Consider the following 19787-nt stretch of genomic DNA (forward strand, 5'->3'; position numbering starts at 1 on the left):
AGAAATTAAGTAAGTTATTATAATCTTAGTGACTATACTGAATAACAGGAAATATTCTCAAGTAGAATAAGATGTTGAATAATGAATTAATGAAGTCAAATGCAAAAAAAAAAAAAAACAAAGAATTGATATGGCAAATAAAATGCTGTGGCAAATTACAGAGAAAAGCAAGAGTGTTTCTGCTGCTGAATGAATAGGGTTGGAATTATTCAGGTGAAATGTTCATATCAAAATAATGTCATGGAAAAACATTGTCTAATCTACTACCCAGAGAATCACTACTATGATCTGCCTCTGTCGATACCTAGATCTTAAGCTAGAAATCTAAGTTATTGTATGTCAACAAAACTCTGGATTAATAACCGTAACGAACGTTATTCTCTGTACAACTCGCAACATCTATGTCTAGAGTGCCATGAATATTCTGTCGAGTATTCACTTGCATCAAACGATTCAAGATCCAGTATATTTAACCTTTTCAGAATTAAAAATACTTAAGAACACAACACACAATCAAGAGCTTGCATGCTTGTATTTAAAATAAGCATAAATCGAATGAAACAGTGATATAGGCAATCTCTAATCATGGGCATTAAATGTGATAAAACATTCACCCAAAATAACTCCAACCTAGAAAGGATTTAGCTCATGGGTGAAAAAGTTAACATCAAAATAAAACCATTCATCAACATTTTCAAATAAGTTCGAATCACAAAAATCAAGAAAATAAAGCAGAAATGCATGAATTTCTCGCCACACTCCAGCTCCTCTGTAACGCCCCAAAATTTTAATTTTGGTTATTGTGAATGTGTGACATAAAATATCTATCTGCTTTGGTGGTTATGTGTTCTGGGTGTGTTTGGGAGGTCCTAAGTTTAAGCCAGGACTTGGGGCAAATTTTGGTTTGGTCAGTAGGCTTTTAAATAAAAGTTGACAAATAATTAACAAAATGGGCTTGCTGGTCTGGTGGATAAGTGGAGTGTTGGTGTGAAGGAGGTCCTGTGTTTGAATCTTGGCGTGGGCATTATTTTTGCTCGTGCGTCCAAGAGAGTTTGAGATGGACTGAAAATCTGAGTAGTGGATTTAGTGGGGAGTTTGATGGAGAGAAATAAGGGAATGGGGTGGTTATCAAATATTCTGTTTATCTTTCTTTTTCCCTTTTTTATTTTTACTTTCCCCATAATCTCTCCACCATCTTGCCGTTTTCTCTTCATTGCTGCCGAATTTCTACTCTCTCTCACCTTTCATCTTCTTGATTTTTCTTTTCCCACTTTACCTCGTGTTGCCCCACGTTTGTCTGTGATTGTTCGGTAAGTTTTAGATAAGTGATTTGTCTCTGTTTGTTAAATTTCTTCTAAAGTGTTTTGTTTATGCCAATTACGGGAGGATTCAAGGGCTCGTAATCACCAATTGAAGTCTTAGTTTGTGTGGGAATTACTGTTCATCGGTTGAAGGTAAGGTTTAGTCGCTTATGGGTTAAAACCTCGATACGAGTTCGATTTGGGATCACGTTATGTGAGATTAAATTAGTATTATTTGTTCAATTATAGGCTTTGGAGTGCTCAGGGATTGTTTTAGCATAAAAAAAAACCAGCTGTGTACCCGAAATGCAAAAAAATAGGATTCAGCGAAAAGCCAAAATTGCTTGCTGTTTGGATAGCAGCAGTAGGCTAACTTTGAAAAATCGCCATAAATTATGGAAATCTTATTGAGTCTAGTTTCTCACAGAAGAAATGGTGTAAGTAATAGAATTTTAAATCATGATGTATAATAAACTTTGTGAGACAAGGTCAGAATGAATTTGGGTTCCCCTGTTTTGAATTAGTAAAATCATCAAAAATTGGAGAAAATAATTAGGGATTAAAATTTACATGTTTAAATTATTAATGATTCTATTTCAATAAAAACAAATGGTAACATAATCCAAATTTTGTACTAAGAGATAATTAATTTTTAGCAAAGAAAGGTCAAGTCATCGAACAATGAATGGGTAAGATTGAAGATTTTATTGTACTTATTGGCTGAACCAAAAATTTTAAAAATGTTATGGTAGAAAGATATTTGAGTCTAGTTTCAAATACATCAAGCGGACCTTAATTTGAAATTCTGTAGCTCAAGATAAAAATAATTTAGTAACAGTGACTCAAGTAGACAGCTTTGAAGGAACATATATGTAATTAGTGAAAATATATATGAATATTTAGCTAGCACAGGTTTCATTAAAAATGGATCACGTGGCCAAGGCCAATTTGGGTCGAGTGGGCCACACGGACAGGCCACATGGGCGTGTGAGCCCATTTTTTTGAAAAGTTCTGTAAGGTTGCACGGGTTGCCCAAGTCGATTGTGGACCTATTATAGGGCCGGTAAGCTTTACTTAGACCCCTATATGTGTGATTTGTCTGTTTGATTTCTATACCGAGCATGACTTATGATATCTGAATGTATGTACTATTAATTGCATAATGGCATGACATATTTTGCATGTTGCATTACATCGAGGTGGGTTAATGATATTTGGAGGAAGTGTTTGAAAGGCTATTAAGCCTGTTATCTGGTAGCTCAACTGAAACCTTCTGATTATGTGCCGCATTTTGGTACAGCATGGTGTGTAGGGATGGGTGGGTTGATTTAATCCCCATATGATGTGTAGGGTTGGACGGAGATGGTGTGTAAAGGCTGGTGGGTAGGATTCTGATTTACTGTATCTGCATTCTGTATCTGATATGGGCTAGGGCCCTAATGTATTTCTAAGACTGTATCTAAATGGGCTGAGGCCTAAACTAATTCTGTGATGGGCACAGGCCCCAGACTGTATCTAACTGAATTCTGTTAATTATTTGTATGCATGTTTTCTGTGGGGATTACACACTGAGTTTGCGAAAACTCACCCTTTCTCTGTTTAATCTGTACAGGTAATCCCCAGACTTGACGGGTCGGTGCAGCGGAGGACTCGAGGTGGCCACACATAAATTTTAGACTATTTTCCGTTAATGCCTAGAATTTATTACTTATTTGGGGTTTTTGGTGTATCTTCTGGACTATGGACTAGTTGGTTTTAAATTTGAGACTTTATACTTTTTTTATGGATCTTTTTAAAAAACAGCAACTCCATAAAGTACGATTTTTTTTCTAAAAACTAAGGTTTTTCGTTAATAGAAACGATTTTCCCTAAATTAATTGGTTACAAAAGCTTCCGCTAAGAGATAAGTTTTAAAGCAAATCAACTAGTTTTTTTTTTCAAATTAAATAAAAGCTAACTTACTGTAATGGTTTTTAAACTCAACAATCTTGTCTTCAAATCCCTTTCCATGTGACATCGCCAGATTCGGCCATAATGTCTAGGCCGGGTTTGGGGTGTTACATCCTCTTTGATCTTTAGATTGCTCATGAACCCAGGGTACATGTCTCTCCCCTTTCTTTACGCATGTGCTCTGCTCTCTTAGTTGCTACCCTTCTTTCTCTGGAATTTTCCAATGGAGTTCTTCTCTGCGCAGAGAGAAAATTGTTGTCACTGATTTTCTTTTCTCACGCAAATTCTCCTCTCCCTCTTTCTTCTTCTCTCTCATTCTTTTATTAGGTAAATCCATTCCACCTCAACCTACATTTTTCATTCCTCTTTTCAGTTTGGTTTTTCTGGTACACGCACAACTGGCTGAGAGTGACGTGGTTAGAGTGCTAAGTCATTTTCCCAGAATTTCCATGGCAATTTTGTTAGCAATCAATCTTACCATTTGCCGCAACAATTTTTCATTTCCTTATTTTCCTTCTTCATCTTCTTCCTCTTCTTCTTCTTCCTACACCTGTGTTCACACGAAACCGCACCTTTCCTCCCCAAGTGATAAAAGTAACAAACAATGGCCATTATAGCGTAATCCAAGCTTTGTTATGCAATGTTCTAAAATTATCCTAAAAATGTAGATGTATTTACTTAATTAAAAATAATTAATTCCATCTATATGCCTGAAATATAACTCTTTTCAAGAGTTATCAATGATGATAACAAATTTTAACTACATTGTAATTTGGCAATGAGAGAGCAAAACCTTAAGGTGAATTAAACCTCATAGACCTCAAGGTAAGTTAACTTTTTCCTTGTTTACTTTATAAGCATTTATTCTTAGCGTGCAGTTGTTTCTTGCACGTAGACTCATTGTGGTTTACGTGTAACACCCTACACCTGTTTGGAGATGAGAGATGCCATTGAAGCATGTATGAGTAAGAAATTTTGGATTTATTTAATAGTTAAAAGTTTAAAATTTTTTTATAAGATAATTAAAATATGCTTTAGACAAATTAAAATTTTAAAAAATAATTTAAAATCATTTAGAATTTATTCGGAGTTGACTGAAACCAAAAATGGGCCCCACAAGTCAAAACAACTTAAAATAGTGCAGGGTTGTAACAGTGGCGTGATGAAGCGACATGATTGACTGAGTAATGAAGTTGCAATGTGAGGAAAGCAAAGTAGCAAGGTCAGACATCGAAGTCATGACATCACAACTCTGTGGTTGTGACATGACTCATTGAGTATGGCCAAAACACTTCAAAAAGTTTTCCCAAAGTCTCTCTATTCATGATGTACATATAACATGCTTAGAAATCTCTCAAATATATGCAAAAACTATTATAAAACACTTTAAAAATCACAACCAATAGTCTTCAAAGTAAAGTAACCATGCATATCATTATTTAACCAAAAGAAGAATAGGATACTGAACTAACATATTTAGCTTCCAAGCTTAAATTTAAGCAACATTCAACACACGGACCAAATAATATGAAATTAACATATTTATTTATGTAGACACCTAATACATACCACAACAAAAAATATGTCACTTTCATACTCTTATAGGTCTCGATGATTGTGTGATGTCCCAGATTGAGCTAGGCTTCAAGACTCCCTGAATCAATCATCTACGAGTAAAAACAACAGTGAGTAAGCAAATAATCTTTGCCTATGTGGACGAAAATAGGCTATTTTACAAGCAATTTTTCTCACCTAACTTGGCATATGCCTACAAACGAAATTGCACATATATTCAAGTCATAACAAGGCACCAAAATCATGTATATTCTAGCTATTCAAACATGCTATAAGATCATACAACCAATATGCCCTTAGGCACCTCAAATGACAACATATAAACATGTATAACCATGCAAACAATTTGGGCCTAAATAATCAACTAACTTCTAAGAATATTTGCAACAATACATATAATTGAATTTGCTTACCAAAATATACCAAATGGTGAAAAATATGCCATTCAATTACTAGCATTTACTTTCATAAATGTCATTCATAAAAAAGTACCATCTCACCATATTTCCAAACATGTCAAACACTTATAAAATTAAGCATCATAACTACTTAAAACTAAGCTAATTCACATAACATACTTGAAGTATTTAATCATCATTATTTGACACCAAAAGACTTACACAACTTCTACTTATATATGTTCTAAAAGGATTGCTAATTAAACACACAAGTTCAACTATCTTTACTAGAAACAAGCATAACAAGTTACTTCCAATATTTACATTCGTACAAAATACTCAAGTACTATAGACCTTTTCCTAATACATGACACTTAAACCAACTAGTATGAACCAAAATGAGTACCGAGATGTTGATGATAGTGTGTGAGCTTCTGAGTCGATCCAATCAAAGCAACGATTCCAAAGGTCCTATAAGAATAAACCAAACTAATAAGCATCAACAAGCTTAGTAAGTTCGATATAAGTTCCCTTTAATAATTAACCGAAGACTATCCAATTAACGCAAGTTTTCAATACACTGGCACACAGCCTGCTAGGCACATAGCCCGAATAATCACCGGTACAAAGCCTGCTAGGCACATAGCTCGAATAATCACTGGCACAAAGCCTGCTAGGCACATAGCCTGAATAATCACCAGCACAAAGCCAGCTAGGCACATAGCCTGAATAATCATCGGATTTCTATTTCGTTAAACATAATTAAATAAAATCCATATTCAACCAATAATGAAATAGTACAAATATTCAATAAGATTAATAGTAAGCAAATAATGAACTTACTTGGACTGAATGGTAGAAATTGTAGAAGCTTAGGGACTATTCTGCTATTTTGCCTTTTCCTCGAATATCTACAGATTCTTGATCTATAATGTAAAATTATTAAATTCTTAGCATATATTTCATTTTAAATCCATTTTATAATAAATAACCTTTTATTTTTGAATTTACACAATTACATCAAACTTTTACAAATTTGCAATTTAATCCCTTAATTATTTAATCCATCAAATTAACTAATTTTCTTGAATAAATAATTTATCCAAATATTCTAGGCCCTCAAAAACCCTAATAAACCTAAAATTCACTATTCTAGGCCCTAAAAACCCTAATAAACCTAAAATTCACTATCAAACCCTAATATTTTGACTTTTCCACAATTTAATTCTAAAATCAAGATTTAACAAAAATCTCTTTACAAATTCATCAAATAGCATAATAAAGACTCCAAATACATAATATTCATAAAAAAATTCAATATTCATCAATGGCAACTCCCAAAATTTTTAATAGAATCGAAAACAAAGGTACGGGTTAGCTGGACCTAGTTGCAACGATATCAAAAACATAAAAATTACAATAAACGAGTAAGAATTGAACTCACATGCATAAAAAATGAATAAACAGAACTTAGAGCTTCCTCTTATGGTGATTTCGGCCAAATGATGAAGAAGATGAATAGGAAACATAAATTTCCAACTTGTTCTGTTTTAATTTCAAATAATTTACAATTTTGCCATTATAATTACCTTATTTTGTTATTTTCTATTAACGTGTCGTCCCACTATATTATTTATGGCATAATTATTAAACCATTTCATCACTTATTTGCTTGAATTTGCAAGTTTTGCACATTTTTCAATTTAGTTTATTTTCATTAATTAACTATTTAATCGTTAATATTTCTAAACCAAAATTTTAATACGACTTTAATGAATCTATAAATAATCTAAAAATAATATTTACGAGTTGACAGGACAGAAATTTGTGGTCCTGAAACCACTATTCTGTCACTACTAAAAATCGGGTTGTTACAATTCTCCCCCTTTAGGAAATTTCGTCCTCGAAATTGTTACCTGAAAATAGATTCAGATATTGTAATCTAATTGATTCCTCGGTTTCCCAGGTAGCTTCTTCTGAGCCGTGTCGATGCCACAAGATTTTTACTAACGATACTCGTTTATTCTATAATTATTTGACTTCTCAAGCTAAGATTCTCACTGGTTCTTCCGAGTACGTTAAGTCCGACTGTAACTCAATTTCACTATGAGGAATCACATACGAAGGATCATATCTGTACCTTCTCAACATTGAAATGTGGAATACATTATGGATTTTCTCGAGTTCAGAGGGAAAAGTTAGTCTATAAGCTACAGGGCCAATTCTTTCAACAATCTCGTACAGTCCTATAAATCTCGGGTTCAACTTTCCCTTCCTGCCAAAACGCAACACTTTCTTCCATTGAGAAACCTTCAGGAATACTTGATCCCTAACCGTAAATTCTATATCTTTTAATTTTAAAATCGCATACGATTTTTGACGATCAGATGCAGCTATCAGACAATCCTAAATAAGTAAAAATTTGTCTTTTGTTTCTCGGATCAAATCAATTCCGACCATTTTGGATTCATTCAGTTCTGACCAATACAATGATGTTCTACATTTCCTCCTGTAAAGAGCTTCAAAATGGTGCCATTTTTATACTGGATTAATAACTGTTATTATATGCAAATTTGGCTAACAATAAGTATTTTTCCCAGTTACCTTCAAATTCGAGTATACAACATCTCAACATATCTTCCAGAATCTGAATCACTCGTTCTGATTGCTCGTCAGTCTTAGGATGAAACGCAGTGCTGAAATTAAACTTAGTGCCTAAAGCCTCATGAAGTTTGCTCCAAAATCTTGATGTAAATCTCGGATCTCGATCTGAAATGATAGATGTTGGAGCTCCGTGTAATCTCATAATCTCAGACACATATAGTTCTGCTTGTCTCTTAAGGGTGTAATCTATTCTGATTGGAATAAAATGTGCCGATTTCGTCAATCTGTCAACAATCACCCAGATTGAATCTTTCTTTCTCGAAGTTACAGGTAAACTGGATACGAAATCCATCGCAACTCACTCCCACTTCTATTCAGGAATCATAATAGGTTGTAGTTGTAATATCCTGAAAATTACTACTGTAATACCCCGAAAATTACTACAATAAGAAAGTAGGTATCCTTGATAGTAAAATAAGGAAATAAAGTGACAAAAAGGGAAATTTTGAGTTATGGCAACATTGGGAATTATATTATGACATATTAATTCGAGAAAGGATTAAATCGCAAAAGTGAGAAAAGTTTTGTTGCCCAAGAGTAAATACTCAAAATTTGAGGGGTTAAAGTGTAAATGCGAAAAAATTGAAGGACCAATAGTGTAAATATTTTAAGGGTGGAATAATCTAGAAACTAAGGAAAATGGATGAATTAGGACCAAATTGAAAAGGTGAAGAATTTTGAGGGACTAAATCACAATTTTACCAAATTAATTGATGACTCAAGGATGAAATTTTTAAAGATTATAAAGGGCAAAATAGTCAATTAGAAGAGAGAGAAATCTAGAAGGCAATGACGATGTTGGTGATATTTTAGATTAAATAAATAAATATTAGTTTATTAATATTTTAATTTGATTTTTAAATGATATTTTATTATTTTATTATTATTCTATTTAGTATATATATGAAAGGAAAGATGAAGAATCTTCATCTTCTTCCCATGCATCCAACGTATGAAGAGAAAAGAAAACTTTCTTTCTATACAATTTGGTCCTTTCACCAAAAATTCACCATTTTCACTTAGAAATCAAAAGAATTTTCATATCCATCAAGAGAGAAAGATAACAAGGAGACAATGGGGAGCTAGAATATCAAGTTAGATTCAAGAAATAGAAGCTGGAGGAGAGAGAAAATCAAGTTAAAGATTGAAATCAATTGGACAAGGTAAGAACATCAAGATTTCAATATATTTTTAAGTTTGTTATTATTGAAAAACCATGTAAATGATGTTATAGTAGAGTTTTCTTAAATGAAGTCTTATGTTCTTGATATATTAGTGAAGGAAATAAGAGAAAGTGATTGAAAATATTATAGAGAAAATGAATAAGGAAGTTATAAACTTAGTAATCAACATTTTGCACTAAAACAATTTTGGACAAAAGCAGAGGCTAAATTCGAAAAATCACCATAAATTATGGAAATTAAATTATAGGATGAAAAAATATGGAATTAAATCTTATTAAGTCTAGTTTTTCATAGAAGAAACGGTTTAAGTAATGGAATTGTAAATCATGAGATATAATAAATTATGTGAGATAAGGTCAGAATGAATTCGGGTTCCCCTATTCTAAATTTGGAAAATCATCAAAAATTTGAGAAAAATAATTATGGGATTAAATTTATATGTTTAAAATACTGAATGAGTCTATTTTCAAGGGAAACAAACAGAAACATCGTCCGAATCTTGTACATGGAGATAATTAATTTTTAGTGAAGAAGGGTCAGAACTGTCAAACAGCAGAACAGGGATGAATTTAAAGAATAAAATGTACTTATTGGCTAAACCAAAAATTTTGAAAATTTTATAGTAAGAAGATATATGAGTCTAGTTTCAGATAAAATTAACAGATATTAATTCAGAGTTATATAGCTTAAGATATAAATAATTTTGTGATAATGAATCAAGTGGACAACTTTGAATGAACAAATAAATAAATAGTGAAATTATAGATAATGTTACATATAAGCATGTTATATACATTAAGGTTGTGGAATGGAGAGGAGGAGGAGGAAAATATATGATTATTCAACTAGCATGAGTTTTTATTAAAAATGGCTAATTTGCATGTTTTAGGTTCAGGGACTAAATTGAATAAAAGTAATATTTTAAGGGTAAATTTGTAAAAATTTCAAAAAGTGACCAAATTGCATGAAATGAATTTTTTATTATTTAAATTAATTAATTGAATGAAATATTAATTTATATCAAGATTGAGTGGAAATTGAAGGAAAATAAAAATTACCAAAATATCCTCGAATTTTGGTATTTCTGCAATTCAACCTGGTAAGTTCGGGTAACTTGAATTATGTTCTTAGATGATTGAAATATATATATATATATATATATTGGATTAATAAATTGATTTGAATTGTGAACATGAGAAATTGTGAATTGAATGAAATGGAAATGAAGCTTTGAATTACATGAGTAAATATCGGGTCTTGTAGGCCCTATTTGTTATGAATATAATATTCCGAGGATATGTTGTAAAGAATTATAAAAGCACGTTAATAATTTAAAAGTTTTAATTCGGATGAAATTTTGTAACTTGGTTTAATACGTATGCAGATGTATGTCTTCTAGTAATGCCTTGTACCTATTTCGGCGTCGAATACGGGTAAGGGATGTTACAATGTGACATCGCTAGATTCGGTCATAACATTTAGACCGGGTTTGGGGTGTTACAGTAATAAAACTGAGGGTACCTGATGTTCTACTTTCACCTGCTGACAAATCAAGTATTTAGCTACAAATTCGCAAATTTCTCGTTTCATACCCAACCACCAGTACATCTGTTCCAAGTCACAATACATCTTCGAGTTACCGAGATGAATGGAGTGCATACTGCTGTGAGCTTCAGAAAGAATATCATGTTTGAAAACGGAATTGTTCGGAATGCAAATTCTATCATAATAACGCAATATACAATTATCATCAACACTGTATTCTGAACTCAATTTATTTTGAGCCAACTGACGTTTCATAATCAACTTTGGATTTTCCTCTTGTAATTCTCGAATTTACTAAAGGAACAGGGGTCTCATTTTCAATTCTGCTAATACAAAACCATCACCATTCAGGACTGAATGAGCGTTCAACATTCGAAGCGCAAACAATGATTACTTTCGACTGAGTGCATCCGCAACTACATTAACCTTTCCCGGGTGATAATCAATAACGAGATCATAATCTTTCAATAGTTCTAACCACCTTCTATATCTCAAATCCAATTCTTTTTGAGTCATCAAATACTTTAAACTTTTGTGATCTGTGAACACATGATATTTCTTGTCGTATAGATGATGTCTCCAAATCTTCAAAGTGAATACAATCGTGGCCAACTCGAGATCATGAGTAGGATAATTATTTTCATGCGACTTTAACTGCCGAGAAGCATAAACTACTACTTTTCTTGACTGCATCAGTACACAACCCAAACCATTTAGAGACGCATCATTAAAAACAACATATGCTATCCCCGCTTTAGGTTGAGTCAACACTGGAGCTTCTGTCAACACCTTCTTCAACTGACCGAAACTCTTTTGGTATTTATCGGACCAACCAAACTCAATATTTTTTCTGTAATAATTTGGTCATTGGCAAAGCAATAATCAAATTTTTTTAACAATCCGTCGATAGTAACCTTCTAAACCCAAAAAACTTCGCACTTCTAAAACATTCTTCGAGGTCTTCTAATTCATTACAGCAGAAATTTTACTCGGATCAACTCAAATCCCATCGGTTGATACTCTGTGACCCAAAAATCCAACTTTTTGAAGCCAGGATTCACATTTACTAAGTTTTACGTACAACTATTTTTCTCTCAAAGTCTGTAATATGATCCTTAAATGTTGCGCATTTTGACTTGGAATAGATCAATATATCATTAATAAACAGAACAACGAATCTATCCAAGTGAGGCTAAAAAACCCGATTCATTAAATCTATAAAAGCAGCAGGGGCATTGGTCAAGCCAAATGGCATTACCAGAAACTCATAATGACCATAACGAGTTCTCAAAGCCGTCATTGACACATCACAGTCTTTAACTTTTAATTGATAATACCCGAATCTGAGATCTATTTTCGAGAACATTGTGGCACCTTTCAATTGATCAAATAAATCATCGATATGTGGCAAATGATACTTATTTTTTATCGTGACTTTGTTCAACAATCTATAATCTATACACAATCTCAAAGAGCCATCTTTCTTTTTCACAAACAACACAGGTGCACTCCAGGGAGATACGCTCGGTCGAATAAACCCTCGATTTAGTAACTCTTTCAACTGTACTTTCAATCCTTTAAATTCATTTGGTGCCATACGGTACAGTGATATCGATATCAGTGTAGTTCCAGGAATCAAGTCAATTAGAAACTCAACTTTACGATCAGGGGATATACCCAGCAAGTTTTCAAGAAATACATCAGCGAACTCACTAACAACTGGTAATGATCTAGCTTCAATTCTGAATCTCTGGTATCAAGAATATATGCTAGAAACGCTTCACTACCTTTTCTTATCAATATCTAAGTAGAAAAAGCTGAAATAATTTTAACAACATTTTTCAGACTCTCAGACTGCACTAAAATCATCTCACTTGTCTAACATTTCAAATCAATCCATTTCTGTCTACAGTTTACTACAACATCATGCAATGATAACCAATCCATACCCAGAATAACATCAAACTCCCGAAAGGGTAACAACATCAAATCAACAGGAATTCAAAGCCTCTAACTTTCAGTGGACAATTACGACAAACTAAGTTAACTATCACACTCTGACCTAGTGGATTAGTAACATGAATATCATAATCAGTAGATTCAACAAATAATTTCTTTTCTGTCACTAACGCAGTGCATATATATGAATGCGTTGACCTCAGGTTAATTAAGGCATACACACTAACATTAAAGATAGAAAATGTACCCGTAATAACATCAGGATTCAATGCTTCCTCTCGCGCACAAATGATATATGTCCTTTCAGGAGCCCTAGCTTCAGATTTGGTCACTGATTCTTTAACCCCACCTTTGTTGGCCCCTATCTTTGCACTATTTCCAGGTCTTCTACCTCTATTAGAAGTGGTCCCTGGTTTCTCGTTATGCTCTTTAATAGGCTCTTTCAGACTTAGACACTCTCTTTAGAAATGATCAGGAGATCCACAATTAAAGCACACCCTGTCGTTAATTCTGCAGACACCAAAGTGAATCCGTTCATATTGCTTAAACTCTGCTCTATTTGACTTCTTCATATTTCCTACACAGGCCACTGAAGGAGCCGGAGTTCTCTTGCTATTCTGTCTTAACTGATCTATTTCCAAAAGCCCTGACGGAGTAGAAAACTTATTACTGGATTCCTTCATCTTCTTTGGTGGAGAATTGGAGAAATCTTTAGATCCCCCACGTTTACTAAATTCCTACTTCTTTTCTTCGTTTCGTCTTTTACTTTCACAAATTTCTTCCATTTTCTAGGCTCTATCAGACAACACCACAAATTCTCGGATCTCTAAAGCTCCTACTAGCATCTTAATCTCATCCTCCAATCCATTTTCAAAACGTACATACATCTCTTCTTCGGTAGGCACTATTTCACAAGCATATTTGCTAAGCTGAACAAATTGTCTCTCAAACTCTACTATTGACCTACTTCCTTGCTTCAACTCAAGAAATTCTTTCTTCTTCTGCTCTAAATAGCGTTTGCTAACATACTTTTCTCGAAATTTGGACTTAAAGAAGTCCTAGTTGATTCTTTCTTTTTGGACCACTGCCATTAGTATGGACCACCATTGGAATGCTTCCTCTTTCAACAATGATACTATACACCGTAAACAATCGTTAGGAGAGCACAACATTTCATCTAGCACCCTCCGAGTATGTTCTAACCAATACTCTGCCTTGGTTAGGTCATCACTCACGTTACCACAAAATTCAACGGCTCCACTCTTTCTAACTTTATCAATTGACACTCTATGAACACGTTGCTTACTCGAACCTTGCGGATGAGAAGATTGAGGTTGTGGAACTACAGAGTTTACCTTTAAATACGCATCATACATGTCATGCATCATATGGAGAAATGCATCAGGTGCGACATCCCTAGATCCTTGTGGTCCAGGTTCATTCTGCGTACTTTTCTCATCAGTAGGTGTAAAAATTTCTACCTTATCAGAACCTGCTCGATCGGATCCCAACGACATCCTGTTATCTATATAAGAACAATTCAAAATAATCAAAAGCTATTACACTATCATCAGTTAGTCAAGTAGCATGTATTTCTAGACTCTGTACATGCTATGTTCAGTCCGATAACCGACTAAACCATAACTCGAATATCAATAAATGTAACACCCCTAACTCGTATCAATTGTAGGAATAGGGTTACAGAACATTACCAAAGTTTTCAAATCAAATAAACATAAATTCAAACATTTCAAATCATATTAAATCCAAACCAAAACATACTTATTTTCCTTTATACGGGCTCTCGAGGACCTAAAAAATGTTAGAAACAATTCGGGACTAAATCGAAACCACAAATTTTTTTTCAAGAAACAAAGAAAATTTTCAAAGCTGCAGGGGTCACACGGCCAAGAGACACGCCCGTGTCTCAGGCTGTGTGGGCATTCGAAATAGGGACACATGACCCTGCCCTAACCCGTGTAACTCACTGACTTGGGTCACACGGCCAAGCCACATGCCCGTGTGCTAGGCTGTGTACCCTTCGAAATAACCCCACACGCTTGTGTGCCAGGTCATGTGCTAGGCCATGTAACAGCCTTACTTGCAACCTTTTGAAAGCTACAAGGGACACACGGCCATGTCACTTGGCCGTGTGGATGAAAATAGGCTATTTTACAAGCCATTTTTCTCACCCAACTTCGCATATGCCTACAAACGAAATTGCACATATATACAAGTCATAACAAGGCACCACAATCATGCATATTCTAGCTATTCAAACATGCTATAAGATCATACAACCAATAAGCCCTTAGGCACCTCAAATGACAACATATAAACATGTATAACTATGCACACAATTTGGACCTAAATAATCAACTAACTTCTAAGAATATTTGCAACAATACATATCATTGAATTTGCTTACCAATACATACCAAATGGTGAAAAATATGCCATTCAATTACTAGCATTTACTTTCATAAATGTCATTCACAACAAAGTACCATCTCACCATATTTCTAAACATGTCAAACAGTTATAAAAATTAAACATCATAACTACTTAAAACTAAGCTAATTCACATAACATACTTGAAGTATTTAATCATCATCATTTGACACAAAAAGACTTACACAACTTTTACTTATATATTTTCTAAAAGGATTACTAATTAAGCACACAAGTTCAACTGTCTTTACTAGAAACAGGCATAACAAGTTACTTCCAATATTTACATTCATACAAAATACTCAAGCACTATAGACCTTTTCCTAATACATGCCACTTAAACCAACTAGTATAAACCAAAATGAGTACTGAGATGTTGATGATAGTGTGCGAGCTTCATAGTCGATCCAATCAAAGCAACGATTCCAAAGGTCCTACAAGAATAAATCAAACTAATAAGCATCAATAAGCTTAGTAAATTCGATATAAGTTTCCCTTTAATAATTAACCGAAGACTATCCAATTAATACAAGTTTTCAATACACCGGCATACAGCCTGTTAGGCACATACCCCGAATAATCACCGGCACAAAGCCTGCTAGGCACATAGCCCGAATGATCACCGGCACAAAGCCTGGTAGGCACATAGCCCGAATAATTACCAGCACAAAGCCTGCTAGGCACATAGCCTGAATAATCACCGGCATAAAGCCTGCTAGGCACATAGCCTGAATAATCATCGGATTTCTATTTTGTTAAACATAACTAAATAAAATCCATATTCAACCAATAATGAAATAGTACAAATATTCAATAAGATTAATAGTAACCAAATAACGAACTTGCTTGGACTGAATGGTAGAAACTGTAGAAGCTTAAGGACTATTCTATTATTTTGCCTTTTCCTCGAATATACACGGATTCTTGATCTATAATGTAAAATTCTTAAATTCTTAGCATATATTTCATTTCAAATCTATTTTACAATAAATACCCTTTTATTTTTAAAATTTACACAATTACCCCAAAAATTTATAATTTTTTTAATTTAATCCCTTAATTAGTTAATCCATCAAATTAACTAATTTTCTCGAATAAATAATTTATCCAAATATTCTAGTAAGAAAATTTGAAGCTATTCAAACACAAATACTTGAAGTCTTTATTCGAATAAACAATTAACTTGGCATATGCCTACAAACGAAATTGCACATATATACAAGTCATAACAAGGCACCAAAATCATGCATATTCTAGCTATTCAAACATGCTATAAGATCATACAACCAATATGCCCTTAGGCACCTCAAATGACAACATATAAACATGTATAACCATGCACACAATTTGGGCCTAAATAATCAACTAACTTCTAAGAATATTTGCAACAATACATATCATTGTATTTGCTTACCAATACATACCAAATGGTGAAAAATATGCCATTCAATTACTAGCATTTACTTTCATAAATGTCACTCACAACAGAGTACCATCTCTCCATATTTCTAAACATGTCAAACAGTTATAAAAATTAAACATCATAACTACTTAAAACTAAGCTAATTCACATAACATACTTGAAGTATTTAATCATCATCATTTGACACCAAAATACTTACACAACTTCTACTTATATATGTTCTAAAAGGATTACTAATTAAGCACACAAGTTCAACTGTCTTTACTAGAAACAAGCATAACAAGTTACTTCCAATATTTACATTCATACAAAATACTCAAGCACTATAGACCTTTTCCTAATACATGCCACTTAAACCAACTAGTATGAACTAAAATGAGTACAGAGATGTTGATGATAGTGTGCGAGCTTTTGAGTCGATCCACTGAATGTAACGATTCCAAAGGTCCTACAAGAACAAATCAAACTAATAAGCATCAACAAGCTTAGTAAGTTCGATATAAGTTTCCCTTTAATAATTAACCGAAGACTATCCAATTAATGTAAGTTTTTAATACACCGGCACACAGCCTGCTAGGCGTATGGCCCAAATAATCACCAGAACAAAGCCTGCTAGGCACATAGCCCGAATAATCACCAGCACAAAGCCTGCTAAGCACATAGATCGAATAATCACCGGCACAAAGCCTGCTAGGCACATAGCCCGAATAATCACCGCCACAAAGCCTGCTAGGCACATAGCCCGAATAATCACCGGATTTCTATTTCGTTAAACATAACTAAATAAAATCCATATTCAATTAATAATGAAATAGTACAAATATTCAATAAGATTAATAGTAAGCAAATAGGGAACTTACTTGGATTGAATCGTAGAAATTGTAGAAGCTTAGGGACTATTATGCTATTTTGCCTTTTCCTCGAATATCTACGGATTCTTGATCTATAATGTAAAAATTTTCAATTATTAGCATATATTTCATTTCAAATCCATTTTACAATTAATAAAATTTCATTTTCAAATTTATACAATTACCCTAAATTTTACAAATTTTGCAATTTAATCCCTTAATTGGTTAATTCATCAAATTAACTAATTTTCACGAATCAATAATTTATTCAAATATTCTAAGCCTCAAAAAGCCCTAATAAACCTAAAATTCACTATCAAACCGTAATATTTTGACTTTTCCATAATTTAATCCTAAAATCAAGTTTTAACAAAAATCTCTTTACAAATTCATGAAATAGCTTAATAAAGACTCCAAATACATAGTATTCATAAAAAACATTCAATATTCATCAATGGAAACTTCCAAAAACTTTAACAGAATCGAAAACGAAGGTACAGACTAGCTGGACCTAGTCATAACGATATCAAAAACATAAAAATTACAATAAACGGGTAAGACTTGAACTCACATGCATAAAAAAGAAGAAACCGAACTTAGAGCTTCCTCCTATGGTATTTTGGCCAAATGATAAAGAAAATGAATAGGAAACTTAAATTTCTAATTTGTTTTATTTTAATTTCAAATAATTTACAATTTTGCTATTATAATTACCTTATTTTGTTATTTTCTATTAACATGCCGTCCTACTATATTATTTGGGGCATAATTATAACCTAAGTCCCTCCTTAAACATTAATTAAACCATTTTATTATTGATTTGCTTTAATTTGCAAGTTTTGCAACTTTTTCAATTTAGTACATTTTCTTTAATTAACTATCTAATCGTTAATATTTCTAAACCAAAATTTTAATACGACTCTAATGAATCTATAAATAATTTAAAAATAATATTTTCGAGTCAACACAACGAAAATTTGTGGTCCCAAAACCACTGTTCCGTCACCACTGAAAATCGGGTTGTTACATTGTTGGAGGTGAGCATACCAAATTCCATAAGAACATAAACAATGTTATTAACAATCACAACTACAACACATAAGAAAAATTAAGCATGAGAACATATAAGCATGTCAACAATTTCAACTTTCGTTACACCTATCACATAGTAAGGCATATATAATCATTAACATTTCATTCAAGTCCGTATCTCAATGATTTCCTATTCATTTGCAATAGTCAAGTACTTATATGTATAAAGCTTTTTACCCAATGTAATTTTAGTAAAATGGGCTTGGACACACGGTAACCCACCACTACACCAAGAATGCTCCTGAGAGCACAGAACTACACCACACCAAGGCATATAAGTGAAAAGCCCGAAGGCATCATGTGTTGGAAAATTTCGATTAAGAAAATGATTTTCGGTTACAACGTAAGATTAAATTTTTTTTTTTGAAAATTGAACACAATTTTTATATTTATAACAGTAAACTTTTACCGTAAAGTACTTATGCTTTATGGAAGATGAATTTGTATTGTTCCTAGCTTTCAACCGAACCACCTTTTCTATTGTTCTCATACCCCAAATTACACTGAGTGTGGGCTCAAGCAACACGAACCAAACACAAAACAAGAAATAAATTTTATTATTTTAGTAGGAAAGTAATTCTCTTAATAGAAACCCGTAGAAATTGTAATTTCCAGAAAATAGAATTTATCCTAAGAAAATAAATTCTCACTACCTTTGGCAGAATAACAATATATGAAACTTGTGTGTACATAGTTTTACTAGTGCCATCTATTTATATGGAAAGATAAGAGAATTCTAGTTGAATAAGAATAATATAAATAATATTTATTTAATAGAAAATACTCACCTAGTCCAACTAGGAGAGAGGGGGCGGCACATCCTATAGAATAACACTAGGGTTGCTGCCCCTCTCATGTAATATGAAGGATAGTTATTTCCCCTTTCTTTAGTGAAATCCACATGATAATACCTACCTCAGGACTAACAAATTATCATATGCTATCACAGGATAGTTATTTCTATTAAGGAAATCTCCTCAATGAAATCCACATGACAATACCTACTTTAGGGCCGACAAATTGCCATGCCATCATAAGGGACCATTGATGGAGCTATAGGTCTTGTTTAGGGCCTTTTCCCACTCAATCTTTTAGAAAACATATAAGGTTTTTTATTTTTTTTTCAATCATGAATGATTAAAATGTCATAACAAGTACATGTGACATTCTTTTCCTAAACTATATATCATGCTTATCATACATATGCAGTAACATACTTTTTCAGTCAATTTAAATATCATCATGGTATCACATAAAAGCACAAAATTAAATGACTCTGACTAGCCAAAGTTTCCATGATTCCATTCTAAAAAAATATATAATGAAAAATTTATATTTATTATCCCAAAACATTCTTTGGGTCTTCTTGGTGAAAGCAAAATATCCTAGTTTTG

The sequence above is a fragment of the Gossypium raimondii genome, chromosome 2 (assembly GCF_025698545.1).
Source record: "Gossypium raimondii isolate GPD5lz chromosome 2, ASM2569854v1, whole genome shotgun sequence".
Taxonomy (NCBI): domain Eukaryota; kingdom Viridiplantae; phylum Streptophyta; class Magnoliopsida; order Malvales; family Malvaceae; genus Gossypium; species Gossypium raimondii.